General features: G+C 46.8%; 1 pseudogene; it reads right to left on the reverse strand.

Moving 5' to 3' along the window:
* Positions 1–9,968: 9,968 nt before the first annotated feature.
* On the reverse strand, positions 9,969–17,095 carry LOC142588940 (uncharacterized; annotated as a pseudogene).
* Between the last annotated feature and the right edge of the window lie 1,550 nt (positions 17,096–18,645).

Consider the following 18,645-nt stretch of genomic DNA (forward strand, 5'->3'; position numbering starts at 1 on the left):
GATTGGAAACTGCAGAATTCTCCATCTGCGGAGGTGGCTGGCTGATTGCCGTATTAGATGCTTTGTGAGCTGGCATTGATGTGTAAATCTCAACACATCTGCAAGCATACAAAATAGGCTTTGGGATACTTTTACCACAAGAAGAGAGACTAGAATGACTGTTGCCTGTGACATATGGCACATACCTATGACGAGGGATCGGCTAGGATTCCCCATGAATACAACATCAAATAGCTTTATATTCCCACTAACTTAATAGTACATAATACTGATATGTAACAAAAATAAACAACAAAGTAACTGAGAAACGAACAGGTCTACTACGATTGAGCCACAAGGGGCAAGATGGAAACATTTGTGTTACTTGTATGAAAAAAATGTGCCTAACATGTCATCTTCCCAGCAGCAACAATATGATCATGCACAAACTAGCATTGCTCTTCAGGCACACCCCAGGCTGCTCACACCATTTTCTACAAGATTTGAAGCCCAACAGGCAAAAGGGGTGAATACCTTCAGCATAAAAGAAGAAAGTTATTCTATTCCATATCCTCACATGAAACGCAGCAATATTGTTACAAGCCATTTTCACACATTGAAGGCATCAGCGATGTGATGAAGACAATTGAAGCACTCATGTTCTTATTTCCATTGCAATACAAACCTACACTTGGTCATATGAAGGTGCATATATATGTGCCAAATTCAACCGTGTACTGTTATGAGGCACATGGAACAGACATTCCAAGGAAGTGAAATATTTGTAATGCAGTTACTTAATTTGTCCAGTCAGAAGGGCAATGCGCTAAATACAAAAAAAAACTCCCTACAGGCCCACTATGCAATGCTTTTGCCCAACTATCCAAAACTTCAATGTGTGCAAGTCCACAATGACCAGGAAAGAAGTAAACAAATTTCTTGAAGATGGAATGAAAAAGAAATGTTGCGACGATTGAGAAATGAGTGCATTGCTTTCTAGTGGCACACGGATAGACAGTCGGTGGGCACAATTTGAACTTGAACTCATGGCAGTGTTGCAGGGGCAAATACCACTCATACTTCCGAGAAGCGTCGGTTACAACGCTGAGTTGGAAGGGAAACTTTACAAATACTTCTTCGGAAGTTCAAGCATCTGACCAGTATAAGTAGTTGAGCATGACTAGCGAAAATATGATCAATTTCACAAATAGCACCATTCCAAAAGAGCTGGCACACTGCATTGATTTCTCAGGTGACAACTATTTTTCGAAAAGCCTCTGCGCGCGTTAATACAACCTGAGGCAGCTTAAATCTAGGTCACATGGAATCGAAAAATACAGCAGTGGGTGTAACACTTAAATTTGCTATCTCGCGAACATGAGCGAAAACTTCAATTTGAAAAGGTTTGCTCGAAAGGAAAACAGACGGCCGTAACGCTACTGCCCATCGCTAGTTGTGTGAATAAAAAATAAAAAAAAACATCTGCACGATGAATAGACACTTCGTCGATATTTGAAGCAGATCGTTAGTGGATATCAAGCAATGTGCACTGGATAAGAGCGAAACATGTAACCGATTGACTGACAGAAGTAAGGCTCATAGGATAAGGTTTCTCTATCTACACCAATAATGCAGCACGTATTGTGCAATTAAATCGCCCGTAATGCGCCGCAATTACCGCACTCGATTGAAGTCAACATCGCAGCGACGCGCTATTTATTTCAGGACCACAAAAAAACAAGGTATTCACCTAAGTACAGCGGCGGTTTACCTGTCAGGAAGCCCCTAACTCGCATATGACGAAAGCAAATGTCACGGAGTCCAAGCCCACGATTGCTCAAGTAAAACTGCGCTCGCACGAATATCGCGCACGTTATACGCTTTCGACACGCACAAAAGCACGCCAAGCGCGCGCAGAACGTCTTGCAGCCGACACGACGGCAATGGCTAATCTACGTTCGAGAGTAGCTCTTTCAAAAAAGTAAAAACAAGCAACAATGTGACGTCACATCCTGCGAAAAAGAGTTGTTCTCCTTTCTCACCTTCTCTCAGCTCACGCATGCGCAGTGATCACGGAGCACTCGGGGGCGATGTTCAGGTCTGTCCGGCGGGCCTGGTGTTGCTTCGGCTCTGGCCTCACTCCGAAAGGAACTTCGGATTCTCCTGCAGCGACGCTGGGACGGCTTGAGGGCCACAGCCTGAGCAGAGCGGTGGGAAATGGAAGCGTGGTGCAGCAGAAACGTCCTGCGTAAGCATCTTTCAGGAAGAACACAACTCTCTTTCCCTAATAGATCCAAGTGATGGTAACATAGTCGACTCACCAGATGGAGTTCTTGCACTGGCGAGGCAGTTTTACATGACCTTGTGTGCCTCTCCAGTTGCCTCTCCAGCTGTATTTCCGTTTGCTTCACCAGCTGAGCCGCCACAAGCGTGCGGCTCAGCCATAGATGAGCGCGAGCTATTTGAGGCCTTGAAATCTATGAAGCGTAATCGCAGGCCAGGATCCGATGGTCTGAAGTCGAATTTTATGTTAAATTTTGGACACTGTTAGCGAAGCCGTTCATATCACTGGTGAACAGGCTACTCGGTGAAGGGACTTAGCGTCTCAACGAGAGGGGCTAATCACTCTACTTTGTAAGGACGAGTCGAGGAGCTCCGATCTGAGAGCATGGCATCCAATCACGCTTCTGAACTGCGATTATAAGCTCATAGCAAAGTGCCTGTGTACGCGACTCACAGCAGTGCTCAGCACTGTTTTGGGTCCATACCGGGCATGTATAGTGTCCAGGGGCGCTCTACTCAGCTTCACGGTTTAGCGGTGAGGGACCTTCTCCTGGAGGGAAATACCAGGAAACTTCCGGTATTCTTTGCTCCTTCGATTAGGAGAAGGCTTTCGGCATCATTAGCCATAGGTACCTTTTCCGTGTTCTGCAAGGGGCTGGTTTTAGTGTGGGTTTTCGGCAGATGGGGTCCAAGCTTTGTATTCTCAACCGACTTCTGCTGTTGTCATACGGGACCGCGTCTCGGGGGCTTCTGTATCCCTCAGCATGTCTATACATCGTCATTCAGACACTCGAGGACAGGTTCACTCGTGCATTTAGCACTACGCGACTACACGCAAAAGTTGGGAAGAATTTTTGTTTTTAGCAGCCAATGTGCCACATATTGGCTGCAGGAGGTATTCCGCTGATGTAACAGGATCAGTGTCTAGGTTTTATTGTATAACACGTATTCACTTATTTTTCCTCAAAAGCTTAAATCAGTGTGTCATCCACAACAAAGCCAAGAAGGTTAAGCCCTGCGTTTTGTAAGAATGTGATGTTATGCAATAACTGTGTTATTTCCAATAAACATGTATTAAGTCGCAAGCGCTTTGTACTTTCTAGAATTTCTTCACCACAATGCTGATATATTGCATGAACTTCCTCCATTTAAAGTTATGTTGCAATCCCAAATATGTGACTTGTGTGCGGGCGACACATTCAAGGTTATTCCAATGCGCTCGCCTTGCGCGGCAATTCCTATGAACTATATTTTCGGTAAGGCATAAGCGCGCTAATCTCGGCAAGAGGTGGTCGCAAAAACCGTTGCTGTGTCGGCTGCGTAGTCGGTGCTCGCTGTTCCCATGTGGAATGAGAGCAGCGAAACATCATTAAGTTCTCTCAGCATCTACAATGTAGAGAAAAACGTCTGGTCAGATTTTAACGCATTCAAACGCAAAAACTAAGCGCTACCAAATGATTTTCCCGCTCGGAGGTATGCAGACGCCCTGAGAAACTACGGCGCCCTAAACGGCGCCCCGGCCAGCAGCGCCGTCACGTGGCAGGAACGCGTTTTGGGGCCAGCTTCCGGAGGCCGGTCTTCACACCTCCCCATTCTATCCACCCTAGCTTGGGGCCCGAAAGCGTTAGGTTCATCCAAATAGACGCTAAACAATGATTTGGCTTGGCTCCGTATATTATTTTTATATAGGTGGCGCTAAAGCGATGAACGTGATAGAGGTACTGTATATGCTACATAGAGTTTCCTACAGAAATTTATGTAGGAAACTCTATGATATGCTACCAAAGGTAGCATATACAGTAACTCTAGAACGCGACGACAGCCCTGAATCGGTGCTTCCGTTCTGCCCGTGCGGACTTCGCCTGTGCCCGTGACTGTGGAGAAGTGATTGTGGCTGTTTGATGTCGTTAAATGTGAGAGCTTGTAGCGAAGTGATTGAGCACGACCTACTGTATAAGGGGCGACCTGCGCGTGCGGCGCTGCGCCAGCGCCGCTGATTTGCTTTTGCTTGTGTGGCTTTTTCTTAGTTTTCCAAACCGCCGCCGCGAACAGTGGCGCTAGTGCTCACCCCCACCTAAAGCCCCTTGATAATTTGAAAGTAGCGACACTCTCCTCCTCACGGCGCTTTCCTCCTCGATTCTCCTCACCCGCCGGCTGCGCACGGCACGCTATTCCTGCTGAGCTCCCGCGGACGGGCCGCAGGATTCTATGGAGGCGTGTTCTTTTGGGCCAGTTGCGCGCCCCACTGGGGTTCAAAATTTTGACAAATGCTAATAACAGCATCGATAATGCTGAAGGCAACGTTTATGAGGAGGTTGGTTTTTTCTTAAAGCCGCATGAACGGCGTATACCGATGTAAAGGGAGCTTTGGGGCGAGTTCTATGCTCCAGACAATTTTTCTGCCACGTGATCAGATGCTTTACTTCGTGCGTCTGATCTAGTATTGCTTGTGACACATCCCTTCGTGCGTGGTTTATTAAGCGAAAGCTTTAGACCTGTTTCAAGGTCCCGTTGTGAGCTACAGAAAATATCACGTGACCGAAGAAAGGCGGGAACCGAACCAAAGCATGTGCAGCCACGCATAGGAGATGATTAACAAAATAATGATGATTAGTGATTGGATTAAGATGAATTCGGCTGTATTAAGGAGCGTTAAGGTGGATTAAGGTGCATAAAGGAGGACAAGGTTGGATTAAGGTCGATGAAGGTGGATTAGGGTGGATTAAAGTGCATGAAGGAGGATAAGAGTGGATTAAGAAGGATAAGGTGCATTAAGGATTATGGTGGGCTAAAGTGAATTAAAGTGAATGAAGGAGGATAAGGGTGGATTAAGGAGGATTAGGGTGGACTAACGTAAATGAATGTGGATTAAGGTGAATTAAGGACGAATATAGTGGATTAGGGTGTATTAAAGTGAATGAGGAAGCAGTAGGGTTGATTAAGGAGGATTAAAGTGCATTAAAGAGGGTTATAGTAGATTAAGGTCGAAGAAGGTTGATTAGGGTGCATTAAGGAGGACTCTCGTGGATTATGGTGGAATAAAGTGAATGAAGGAGGATTAAGGTAGATGAATGTGAATTCGGTGGATTAATGTGTATTAGGAGGATTGTGGTAGTCTAATCGGTCTTAATACTCAATGAACCATAATTCACCTTAGTCCACCCTAATCCACCTTAATGCTCCTTCATCCACCTTAATCCAGAGTAGTACTCCCAATCCACCTTAATACAACCTAATCAACGTACATCGCCCCTAATGCACCTTAGCCTACCATATACGGTCTTAATCCTCCTTTATCAATCCGCATCCATTATAATCCGCCTTAATCCTCCATCCACCTTAATCCTTATTCATACACCTTAATCCAACGTTATCCTGCCTAATAGTCCCAATCTACCTTAATACACCCTAATCCACCTTAATCTACACTAATCCAGCCTAATCGGTCTTAATCCCCCTTTATCACCCCTAATTCACCTTAATCCACATTAATGGACCTTAATCTTACTTTATCCACCATAATCCTAGTTCATGCACCCTATTTCACCCTAATCAGTCCTAATACCCTTTCATCAACCCTTCACCGTAATCCACCATAATCTGCCTTAATCCTCCTCCACCCACCTTAATCTTTATTCATGCATCTTAATCCTTCTTAACGCACTCTAATCCACCTTAATCTTCTTTAATATACTCTAATCACATTAATCCTCCCTAATCCACCTTATGTCAGCAGGGGTGTAGCAGGGCCTCCTGGTCAGCAAGGTGCAGTAAACTCAAGCCGAAATTAGTGGAACTGTGGCCAGTCCTCCTAAAGGTCCTCTCAGTAGGTTGTTTTTGCAGCAACAAGTGTTGGAAAAGGACAGTCCTGATCCCGGTCCCTGGGTCTGGTTTGCGACATTGTTTGGCTTGTTAGAGTTGCCCTGTGGTACTACTAACACTGTTTGATACATAGCCAGTGTCCAAAGCGCCACAGTCATTTGTGGCCTGTATTTCCTGGGACCAGAGTCTGCTGGTGTCGCTGCTTCCTTCTTTGGTTTGGCTGTCAAAACAAAGAGCGAGCAGCTTTGAGATGCTCGGTTGTGCCAACCTGATTGCATGCTGCCTTCGTGGTGCGTTGCTGTGCTCCTACCCACCTTTGGACGGAACCTCTCTGCTCATTAGTGAGCAGAGAGAATCATTAGTGAGAATGATATCATCCTCTTATACAGGGGTGGACATGATTTGGGTCACCTCTGGCCTTCCTTGGGTCACGTGATACTTCCAGTTTACAACGCGATCTTGAAATATAGAGATCTAAAGGCTTTCGGCTTGAAGCTAAAAAAAACAACACAATGTTGACTAGCTAACGTTTATCACCTGCAATATACGGGTATATTTGCCACTAATTTTTTTCAGGGCGCAAAGCAGAATCTATAATGCTGCACTTCCGACTGAATAACAACAGTTAGCAACGTGCGAGGGTAATATTAAGCATACTGAGGACAACCGCAACAAAAGCGCTGGTGAGCAGGCCGGAAGAACGAAAAAAAATGCAGCATTACGGGATGCTGTGCTACGAGCTCTAAGAAAGACGCCTCAGCTTGCAAACAACGCTGTCCTTTGTCGGAATAAAGTTCTTTCGGCCAATGTCACGCAGCCACTGCTTCCTGCGCAAGCGGTCACGCTTTCCTTGTGGTATCATAAAAACGGCATAGCCATCTTGAGGGTTCTTGCTGCAGTCATATGCGCAACAGCCCGGCATAGCGCTAGCACAGAGAGCAGGAAACACGGCGTACAACGTTCGCTACGCCGAGCTAAAGCGCCGAGCCAGCAGTGCTCAGGAGGAAAATGGCGTGAACGAAAAAGCAAAACACAAGCAAAACCCAAGATACGCGCGTTTCCAAGGGCAACGGCAGGGAGACCAATCGGCGTGCAGAAAAAACGGGGGCAAAACTGGTTACCGCGGGGGGAACGCACAAGGGGCGAGGAGGAGGCGAGGAGGTCGCGCGGCGGCGGCAGAGTTCAAAGAGTGTCGTTACTTTCAAATTATCAAGGGACTTTACCCCCACCTACCCCCAACCCCGTGGCCGGCCACACGCACGGGCAGCAAGCATTTTCAGCGAGAGCACGGAAGGACGTACGCAAACGCACGCGCGCGAAACAATCGATTAGCTGAGTGCTTGGTGATCTGTTGGTGTCGCTAGATCTTGATTACCAGATTCTATTTCAGTGACACTGTGATTCTCAGCCCCGTGGGCGCCGGCTTTCGCGTTTGCGGCTTCTTCATGCACGATGGTTTACTTCTGCATACCGTTGTGAAAGTCAAGCGGCCGAGCATCAAGAGGAATTTCATTTCATGAGTTCCCCGTGACCGATAATAGAAACCAATGGTTGAAACCTGAACAACAACAAAAAAATGGCTGGGGCTTAGCTAAGGTTAAGCCTGGATATCTCGAAGTGAAAAGGTTCGGTGATGCTTATGGTTTAGCTTATAGTTATGCTTTGTGAGCCTATGATTATTCTTACGGTTTAGCTTATGGTTATGCTTTATGATTTAGCCTATGGATATGCTTACGGTTTAACTTATGGATATGCTTATGGTTTAAGTTAGGGATATGGCTTACGGTTTAGCTTATGCTTTATGATTTAGCCTATGGTTATATACGCTTATGGTTTCACTTATGGATATGCTTTGGTAAGCTTATGGTTATGCTATACGTGTGCCTTGTGTAGTGATGCAAATTGCTTATGAATGATATATATCATAAGTTATGCAGGATTATTAATCTTTATTCATCGTTGTTGGGCACATTGTCTTGCGATTTCTGTACAGCCATAAACACAGCTCTCTGTATCGGCAGTGTCACTCTCTTCTCCTTCCATGTTGAATGCGCACGCCTGTTCTCTCGCAAGCGGTTATATAGTCGGCCTCCGCGATAAACACGCGCTTGCGGCGAATGTCAAACGACGACGCATAGCGCGCGGCAGTGGCCACCTGCGCCGACTCCGAACACGCTTACGGAGCCAATTCCGCCATACGCCGGCTCGCGCGAAGCGTGGTGTCGACTAACGTAGCGAAGCTTTTCGTTTCAAAAGCCCAACTCCAGAAAAGTGCTTAAAGTGTAGTGACTATCTGTGTGATGGCACAATAAAGCGCCCTTGGAATTTTTTAAGCTAGACTTTCGTTATCATTTGGTAAAGTGGCGTAAATAAATACGTCAATAACAGCACATTTTTACGATTGTGGCATGCACTGCAATTAAAACCACTCACGTTCTGCCGCGCTCTCAGCGGCACGTCTCTTCAGTGAACGTGCCGAATGCAGCAAAGGAACGCGTGGGCCCTGCAAAGCGGTACGTAGTGCGTTCATTGCGTCCGGCTCGGGACTAGCGAAACCTACGGGAGAATGAAGTGCAGGCGCGCTCAGACCTCGGCTAGCGCGGAAAGTGCGCACCAGACCTTATTGGCGCCACAGCACTAACCAACATTTTAGCAGGCAATGAGGGGAAAAAAAAGCTCTAGGGGATTACACTATTTCAATCCTAGCAGCCGCGCGGCCGCGCCTTCAAAGTAGTTTAAAATTCCATTGCACTGCACAGCGAAGATACCAAATATCTGGGGCGTGTATCGCATGTATCTACGCGGATTTTTCTAGCCGCACCCTGTCAATAATGTGAAATGCCGAGTTTACTGCAGCTCCTCTGCGAATTTTCACCGTCATCGCCGTACTCCTAAAGGCAAGGCCGGAGCGTTTCGGGCGTTGCCATAGAGTTACTATACTGACTTTAGAGGACAAGCTACACATAGGGCCCATGCATTGAAATCGGGAACCGCAAGAGCGCCGCCATGTTGCTACGCGCCGAGGTTGCCAGCTCCTGAGACGCTTGCTAGACTTGGTGACAGTAGTCAGTTTTAATCCGGCAACCGTAGCAGCGTAGCAGCATGGCGTCTCGCTTGTAGTGTCGTGATGTGTGCGTGCAGCCGTGTGTTTGGGCATAGCCTCCTCTATACTTTCAGTGCCTGCTCAATTATGCGGGGCGCCATTGTTTGGCGACGTCGAGGTTAGTTTAAGGATCTGCCAATGGGTGGCGCCAGCAGCCCTGGATGGAGCAGACGATAACGCCACTGTGCATAGCACCGTATTCTGCTGAAGCACTAGATGCACTGCATTTTATAATGCAAAAAAAGATGCTCTATTGTGAGGTACAAGTACATTACATTTATAAGGTTCTCTTGTGCCTGGTCCTGTGATTGTTCTCTAATATTCATTAGTTTAAGCTTGCTTTCATATCTTTTCATGGTGCAGCAGTCGGTCGTTGCACTCAACAAGTATCTAACCTCGCGGCAACCTTTGTGTGAACACAGGCACTTTTTCTCATCGCAAAATTGTGACTAATTGCCCAACTTACTGACCACGATTCATGCTAATGGAATTACTTCCGGCTCACTTCATTTTTTTAGAAGTGGAAGCTGCAAAAACAGCCGAACTGCGCATCGTCCCTTTATTCCAAGGTTTCTGTGCAATTCTTTCTCTGTCTCTCTTTAATTGTTGAGGCAAGTCTGCCATTTTATATGCGCTAAAAATGCGGTTATTTTCCAGCTCAGATACTGCCTACGAGCACCGCACAGCGTTAATGAGCCAAAAGAAAGAAGTGCAAACATGCTGACACACATCAAACTTTATTATTACGTCAGGCTTGTTCAAGTTGATATTCAGGCTTCACTTAAAGCTTTAGCTGTTTCCGGGAGAGTGGCTTCACAAAGAATGTCTTTGCCATGTCATTCTTGTTTGTCACAGACAATGCATAATTGGTGAATATCGGCCTGAAATATTTAGTGCAGACAATCTTCAAGAGCTGCAGGTGGTGCTCATGGCAAGTACACTTCAAAACTCCACAGTCTGCCAGTACTGGTACAGCATTATCGACGGCTTCTTGCAGTGGTTTTGCAAGGTTTCTTCTCTTGCTCAGGATCACCTCAACGTACATTTTCAAGGCATGCAGCACGTGTACAAGTTGACGGGAAGGGTACAGGAGCCCTCCTCTATCCTGATGATGATGATGATATGTAGTGTTTATTGGCGCAAGGGCCAAGTGTGCCAAAGAGCGCCGAGGAAGTGGTGATGAGTACTGAATGGAAAAATGGCTTATGTGACGTGGCTGCAGAGAGGCCTAAAACTGAGAGCTATGAGTTGCATAAAATACACAAGGAATAAAAATATGAGAATGGCTGAAGTAGGGTATGCTGTAAGTATAGGATGTTCAACAATGGTGTAATAGCGTTACATGAATAAAAATGGACAAGTGATTGTTGTTGACAAATAGCACAACAGCCTCAGCTGGTCCCTTGAGTACAAGGGCCTGGAGGCATGTGCTATAACAAAGGTTCACATCGCAACCGTGGCCTTTCGCAAGAGGCCGTGTTACGAATTTCTTGCACAGAAAACGTGGAGCGTGTCAACGGCGTTTAAAAAGGCTAAGGTAGATTGCATGTGAAATAGCGGTTCTCTGCCTAGAAACAGTGCCAGGTGAAGTGGTATACACTGACTGTATGCTAAAGGGAAGTGTTTTTTCCTTTCGGCTTGTGCTTCGCGGCATTCTAGGAAGACATGCTGAACACTGAGTGTCTCCCCACATCTACTACACATTGGACGCTCACCGCCACTCAACAAAAAGCTATGTGTACCGTAAGTGCCCTATTCTGAGACGACAGAATAGGACATCACTTCGTCTGGACTTGGTCAGTGATGGCCAGTATCCTAAATGTAGCTTAACTATGTGGAGTTTATTAAGGGTTTCAGAGTCCCATTTATGCTGCCAGTAGGTTCTGAGTTGTTTCCGTAAGTATGGCTTTAGGTCTGAGAAGGGAACGGCTGCGGACATGTTGCAAGCTTTTGTGTCTAAGGAGGTAGCAATTCGGTCTGCCAGGACGTTACCTTCAATACCTCTGTGTCCAGGCACCCAGCATATCGTTACATGTTGGCCAGAGGCATAAATAGTACAGAGGAGAGAGAAAAGATCTGCAATTATTGGATTTCTGTGGTTGAAGCATGACATCAATGTTTTCACAACACTTAATGAGTCTGTGTATATGACCGCCTTACGTAGTTTTAACTGTTTCATGTGTTTTGCAGCCGACCATACTGCATACGCCTCTGCTGTAAAGATGCTTGTTTGAGGGTGCAGAACATCGGACTCGGAAAAGGATGGGCCGACGGCTGCGTATGACACGCCAGCATGTGATTTAGACGCATCTGTGTAATACTCTGGACAAGGGTATTTAAATTGTAATTCCAGAAAATGCATATGAATGTGCGCCTCTGGAGCGTGCTTCGTTACCTCCACAAATGACGTGTCACAGTCAATGGTTCGCCACAACCACGGTGGAAACGGCTTGGCAGAAGCCATTAGTCTATTTTCATGAATATGAACATCCATCTCCTCGCTCAGCTTTGTCACACGGATCGAGAATGGCTCTCTGGCTGTAGGTTTGTCGTGAAAGAGTGTTGCAGAAGTCATATCGTTTATGGTGGGATAACAAGGATGGTTTTCGTTAGCATGTACTTTCAGAAAATAATTAAATGTAGAATATGACCGCTGCAGATCGAGCGACCATTCATTCGATTCGACATAGAGGCTTTGAATCGGACTCGTCCTAAAGGCACCGGTGGCGAGGCGGATACCAAGATGATGCACAGGGTCCAGCATCTTGAGAGCACTGGGTGTAGCTGAGTGATACACAACGGCACCGTAGTCTAGGCGCGATCGTACAAGGCTCCTGTAGAGGTTCATGAGGCATTTCCTGTCGCTTCCCCATGTTGTATGTGACAGTATTTTCAGGGTGTTCATTCTTTTAAGGCATTTAGCTTTTAAATACTTGATATGAGAAATGAAGGTTAGTTTTGAGTCGAGTATTATGCCTAAAAATTTATGTTCACTGTTGAGTGGTATGTGTTGTCCATGCAGCATAATATCAGGATCTTGTATCAAGCCTCTCTTTCTAGAAAAAAGTACACAGGAGCTTTTCGAGGGGTTTAGTTTGAAGCCATTTTCGTTTGCCCATTTTGAGACCTTGTTCAGTCCGAGTTGGACTTGGCGCTCGCAGACAGCAAGGTTACAAGACCTAAATCCTAGTTGTACATCGTCTACATATATTGAATAAAAAATTGAGGATGGAATGACTTCGCGGATGGAGTTCATTTTCACAATGAAAAGGGTGCAACTAAGCACGCCCCCTTGTGGCACACCAGTCTTTTGAGTGAATAGCCTGGACAGGGCATTGCCCACTCTAACACAGAATGTGCGGTTAGTCAAGTAGTTTTCTATCATATTTAGCATATTGCCGCGTACGCCCATCGCAGATAGGTCTCGGAGGATTCCGAATCGCCATGTTGTGTCATAGGCTTTCTCCAAGTCCAGAAATACAGAAAGAAAAAAAATGTTTGTGTATATAAGCCTCTCTAATATTTGCCTCAATGCGAACAAGGTGGTCTATTGTTGACCTACCCTCCCTGAAACCACATTGAAGGGGATCAAGTAGACTGTTGCTTTCCAGGAAATAGATTAGACGCCGATTAACCATTTTTCATATAATTTACACATGCAGCTCGTTAGTGCTATTGGTCTGTAACTACTGGCTAATGCGGGGTCTTTGCCTTGCTTATGAATTGGGATGACAATCGCTTCTTTCCATGAGGATGGAATATGCCCAGATAGCCACATGGTGTTGTAAAGAGACAGAAGTGTGTTCAATGTTTCTGGATGCATATTCTTGATCATTGCATACATTATGCGGTCACCACCTGGTGCTGAGTTGCCGCAGGAACTGAGAGCAGCCTTCAGTTCAGCGAGACTAAACGGACGGTTATAAGGTTCATCTGCTGCGCATTTTCGTTCAAGGCGCTCTCGCTCTATGCGTTCCTTGAACTTTAGGAAAGTTGGCGCATAGTGTGATGCACTAGAAATATTTTCAAAATGCTTACACAGGAAGTCTGCCTGATCTTTCATGGTGTCGCCTTGAGCGTTTACTAAAGGAAGCGGTTGTGTTTCCCTGCCCTTTAATCTGTTCACCCTGTTCCATACCTTACCCTCATCCTTGTACGAATTGATACTACAGATGTACCTTTCCCAGCTTTCTCGCTTAGCACGTCGTCGTGTTCTCCTGCCCTGTGATTTTGCCTTCTTGAATTCAATTAGATTCTCCGCATTTGGTGATCGACGAAGCCTGCCCCATGCCCTATTCTGCCTCTTTCGCGCTTCTTTGCAATCTTCGTTCCACCACGGGACACGTCTTTTGGATGAAAGACCATTTGTTTGTGGTATACACTTTTGCGCTGCGTCGATAATAAAATGAGTAAAATATGATACGGCATCATCTATAGTATAGTATTCTAAAATGTCCCACGGTAAATAAGTACATTCTTGAAAACTTTTCCAATCGGCTGAGGCTAATTTCCATCGAGGGACATGCGGTGGAGAATCATACTGTGTTGTTAAGTTTAGAGTGACTGGGAAGTGATCACTTCCAAAAGGATTCTTGATGACATTCCATTTCAGGTCAGACAGAAGACTAGCAGTACCAATTGCTAATTCTATAGATGAGTATGTGTTGTGATGCACACTGTAATAAGTCGGCTCCTTCTTATTAAATAGGGATGCACCGGATGTCAAAAGAAAATGTTCTATCAGCCGACCTCTCGCGTCACAACGGGAATCTCCCCACAGGGTGTTGTGGGCATTAAAATCACCCACGGGTATGTAGGGTTCCGGAAGCTGATTTATAAGGTTGTAGAAGTCTGTTTTGTGAAGGTGATAGTTTGGGGGTATGTAAATGGAGCAAACAGTAACCAACTTATTAAAAAGAACTCCTCGCACTGATACTCCTTCGAGGGGTGTCTGTAGGGCTACATGATGACAAGCTATAGACTTGTCTACGACAATTGCTACGCCACCGCACGACGCGTTAGCCTCGTCACGGTCTTTTCTGAAGATGGCGTAGTTACGAAGAAAGTTTGTTTGTGTGCTTTTCAGATGAGTCTCTTGAACACACAGCACCTTTGGATTATATTTATGTAGGAGTTCCTTGACATCATCTAGATTGTGAAGAAGACCCCTGACATTCCAATATAATATTTGTGTATCCATAGTGAAAGTGTATGGTGATGTGTGTTCAAGAGAGGAAAACTATGTTATCCCACAGGAACCTTGCCAGGCCCTGTGATGCGGGATTTGCCTTTTTTGGGCAGCTCCTGAGAGCTTCGCCGATCCTTCGGCGTCCGAGACGCCGATACACTTGATGTATCCATCGCCTCCATAGAGGTGCTGGATGCCCGCTCGCGGTGTACATTCGCGGGTGTTTCGGGCTTCTCTGTGCGAACAGAGGCCCTAGAAGTCGTGGAGCCCGCAGGTCCGGTGGACTGCTGGCTCTTGCTGGGTTGCGGAACAGCACTAGCTGATCCCGCAGTGGGGGCGAGTGGCGCTACCGTCGGTCCACTTTGCGTGGTCCTAACGGCCGCCGAGAACCGTTGTGGCACTGCCCCCTGCCGTGCCACGTCGGAGAAAGAAGGCCCCACAAACGAGAGGCGTTTTCTAGCTTCTTTAAAGGAAATATTTTCTTTTACTTTGAGCATGATAATTTCTTTTTCTTTCTTCCATAAGGGACAAGAGCGAGAGTATGCCGGGTGTTCACCGTCACAATTTGCACAGTGGGGTGGATCATTGCAGTTATCTGCAGGGTGCTCATGTGATGCGCACTTTGCACAGGTGGTACGGCCCCTGCAGCTCTGAGAGCCGTGGCCGAATCTTTGGCACTTAAAACAGCGTCGGGGGTTTGGAATGTATGGTCTTACATTTATTTTCATGTAGCCGGTTTCGATTTGTTCAGGGAGTGTGCTCGTACAAAAGGTAAGTATGAGGTGTTTTGTCGGAATTTCTTTGTCGTCACGTCGGATCTTAATTCGCTGTACATTCGTAACGTGTTGGTCTTTCCAGCCTTCTAGGAGCTCTGTCTCAGTCAGTTCCAGCAGGTCCTGATCTGATACTACCCCTCGTGTACTATTCAATGAACGATGAGGACTTACAGAGATTTGGGTGTCGCCAAGCGAGGTGAGCTTTTGCAGATTTTCATGCTGAGCTTTATCACGGACTTCAAGGAGAATGTCACCACTGGCCAATTTCGTGACTTTGTATCCTGCACCTAGGGTCTCAGTTAGGCATTTCGCGACAACGAAAGGTGATACAGTTCTTACGGTCTTGTCGGGGGTTTCGCTGTGAATCACGTGGAAACGTGGAAAAATTTCAGTGGGCTTATTAAAGAAGTTGAAACATTCTTCGGTGCGCCCTCTTTTTGTGAGAGGGCGATCAGGAAGCCTGGGGAAAGAAGAAGCCATAAAAATTGGAGTAATTTCGGCAGTGGTGTCAGCCACCCTCCATGGAGCCCAACAAGGGGACGTGACAGGCCTTGTAAATAAACGAGGCCTGCCATCGCCAGCTGTACACAACCACTATAACCAAATATGATATAACCAAGCTTGGTTATTTCACACAAGGTTAACCCTAGCTGCCAGAAGGATCAGAAATTCAGAAGTGAGAAGAAGACAGGAAAGCTGGAAAGTGAGAGAAAGACGAAGGGTCGAAGGAGAGAGAGACAGGAAACGGCAACTACCGATTTCCCCCGGGTGGGTCAGTCCGAGGGTGCCGTCTACGTGAAGCCGAGGCCAAAGGGGTGTGTTGCCGCCGCCGAGGGGCCGTAAAGGTCCAAACACCCGGCATTGGCTCAACCCCCAGGATCCCCTTTTCCCCGAACACGGCTAAGCCGCGCACGGCTAAACGCGGGAGGGTCCAACCCTCATGTGGTGTCGCAACACACCAAACGTGGTGTACGTGGTGTCGCAACACACCAAACGCCAGCTGACGCAGACGCCCCTGCGGGGCTCTGTCCTGATGTCGGATCAGACTTTCGCTTGGTGAAGCAGATGGCTTTGACACAAGCGAAATACAGCTGCTGCAGTCAATTTGTTCTTGAATGACACGAGCCAGGTAGCCTCCTACCATCGAGATGGCTGCCATGTCTACTGTCGGAAGAAGGCTGGCTGGTTTTTTCAGCCGATCTTCAAGCAGCCTTGTTGCTTCTGCTGGAAAGTGGCCCGAGTGGTCGTCTCTTGATTTACCAGCATTATGCAGTGCTCCTGATGCATGACTTGTGGTGTCAACTACATTGCTGTTTTTAGAAGCTGAAATAATACCAGTCTTCAGCACCTCTTCAATCCCAGAAAGAACAGCTAGGGCATCTGTCTGGTCATTGCTGCCAGCAGATCTTCGTAGCCATCCAAAAAAGGACTCTATTGGGTCTGATGAAAGCTTGCGTGTCAGCACGAACTTGAATTTGGAAGTTTCCAGCAGGTACTTCACACATTCCACATTCGACTTGGTGGTCATTACCAGTGCATATGGTATGTTTCCTTGCTAAGGAACTGCTTTTGTGTGCACTTGTTCTTTATCTCTTCAAGATATTCAAGAAAAGATGTCAAGAGCCAGGTCAAGCGGATGTCGTCAGCGGTCTCGTACTGTTTGCTGTCTGGCAACTTTTGGTGAATGTGCTCGACACAGTTACTGACGTCCATCAACAGGAACCAGCGGTGCACAGTTTCCATGAACTGAACTGTGGGACCCACACCTGCAAAACTTATGCCAGCTGTATGGCCTGCTTGCTCTTTCAGCACCTTAAGTGCCGCAGTGACCGGTGGCGAGGAGACTTGAACAGCCCTAGACACGTTCATTTTCTCAATATTCGATGGATATACATTCTTTCTCGTAAGAAACCTTACAGGCTTCACTATGTTTCCTTGCTGCATGCGGTATAGTTGTTTCAGATGAGCGGACGAAACCTAACCGCTCTCTCCAAGGTCTCGGGCTAGAAATTGTGACCTAATGTTTTTGATCAGGTGACACTGGTCAAATGCAAGAAACAGCTTCCGTGCCGGATTCTCGGGGTGCTGAATGCAATGTGTCAGGTTTCCGTTGCACAGGAGTTCCATGGCAAGGACGTTGATCCTGTGATTGTCAGTTACTATACGCACCACGACAAAGCCTGCTGCTTCGACCTGCTTAATTGCATACTGTATTAGCACAAGCAGCTGGCGTCCAGTGCAGTTCTTCGTTAAGAAATACCCTACAGGTATTCGAATGCGCACCGAAAGTCGAGAAAGTAAAAAACACAACAGGGAATTGGCCAGCAGTGGTTCGGCAGTGCTTGTCGATGGCAGAAGCTTCCCGCTATCCACCCCTCCAACAAATGCATATCGCTGTTTGTTGTATTGGAGTCGCTGTTTGATTCTCATTTCATCAACTACCAAAGAGCACGTTTTGGCCTGTGTGCTTGCGAGGTTTGCCACCTCTGTTTGAAGCCGCTGCTGGACTAATGATGTAAACCCCACTTCACCTGATGTTACTCCAAGAAACCTTTGCAAAGTAGCTCGGCTTGGAAGCTTCAGGATTCCCTCTTTTCGGATGTGTTCGTAGGCTCGTGTTGAAAGGTTTCTTAACACTATGGAATGGCGCACTGTAATCTCCGACCACGTTGGCCGAATTTTTGAGAAGTTCATTACTTGGTCCAAAAGTACACTAGCACCCAAGTGCTTTTCATTTGCTGCTTTCACGACGCTGGAAAAAGCAGTCAAGTAGCTGTCTTCCTTTAACTGTAGCAGTTCCTGTTTATAACTGTCAACGGTCTGCTTCAATCTCTCAATCTTGGCCTTTAGGTCACGCTCTCTTCGTCGCCACCTCTGACGTTCTGCTACCGAAATAGCACTGCGCACATCAACCTGGATACTTTGGTGCCTTTGTGTTATGCGCGCGGCAGGCACGTTCGGCTCAATTTCGTGCTGACGGTCAACAAAGACAACTTCGCTGTCCGCATCCACAGAAGAAATACCTGCTGCTGGAGAGGTGACTTCATCCATTTTGGCACTCTGGGCAAGGCTGCCTGCGGTCAGTAGATTGGCAGCAGACACGGCAGGCGCACTGCGACGAACTGCTTCCCGTTTCCGCACAGCAGAGTTGCTCCGCGGTTTCTTTGCAGCCGGCTGCATGTACTCCGGGTATTCGTCGAAGACGCTGGGAGTAGCACCCCTTTTCAGCTTGCGAGTCTTGCACCCTTCTTTGTAGTCCGTAGCGATGAAGTGCCGGCTACAAACTACTGAATAACGTGACGTTGTATTGGGTACCCAGTCCTTCCTTGCGATTACTCTTAACCAACTTTCTCGTAGCTTTTGATCAGAAGGGATTTCATGAAAAGAAATGCCCGGTACTTTCCGCTTCGAGTCCGATTTGCACTTCGGCACACAACAGTAGGCCATGATGGGACAAAACACGTGCGAGCTTGAAGCGCAGAACCGCGAGCACA

Source organism: Dermacentor variabilis, chromosome 7 (genome assembly GCF_050947875.1).
Source record: "Dermacentor variabilis isolate Ectoservices chromosome 7, ASM5094787v1, whole genome shotgun sequence".
NCBI classification, from domain to species: Eukaryota; Metazoa; Arthropoda; class Arachnida; order Ixodida; family Ixodidae; genus Dermacentor; species Dermacentor variabilis.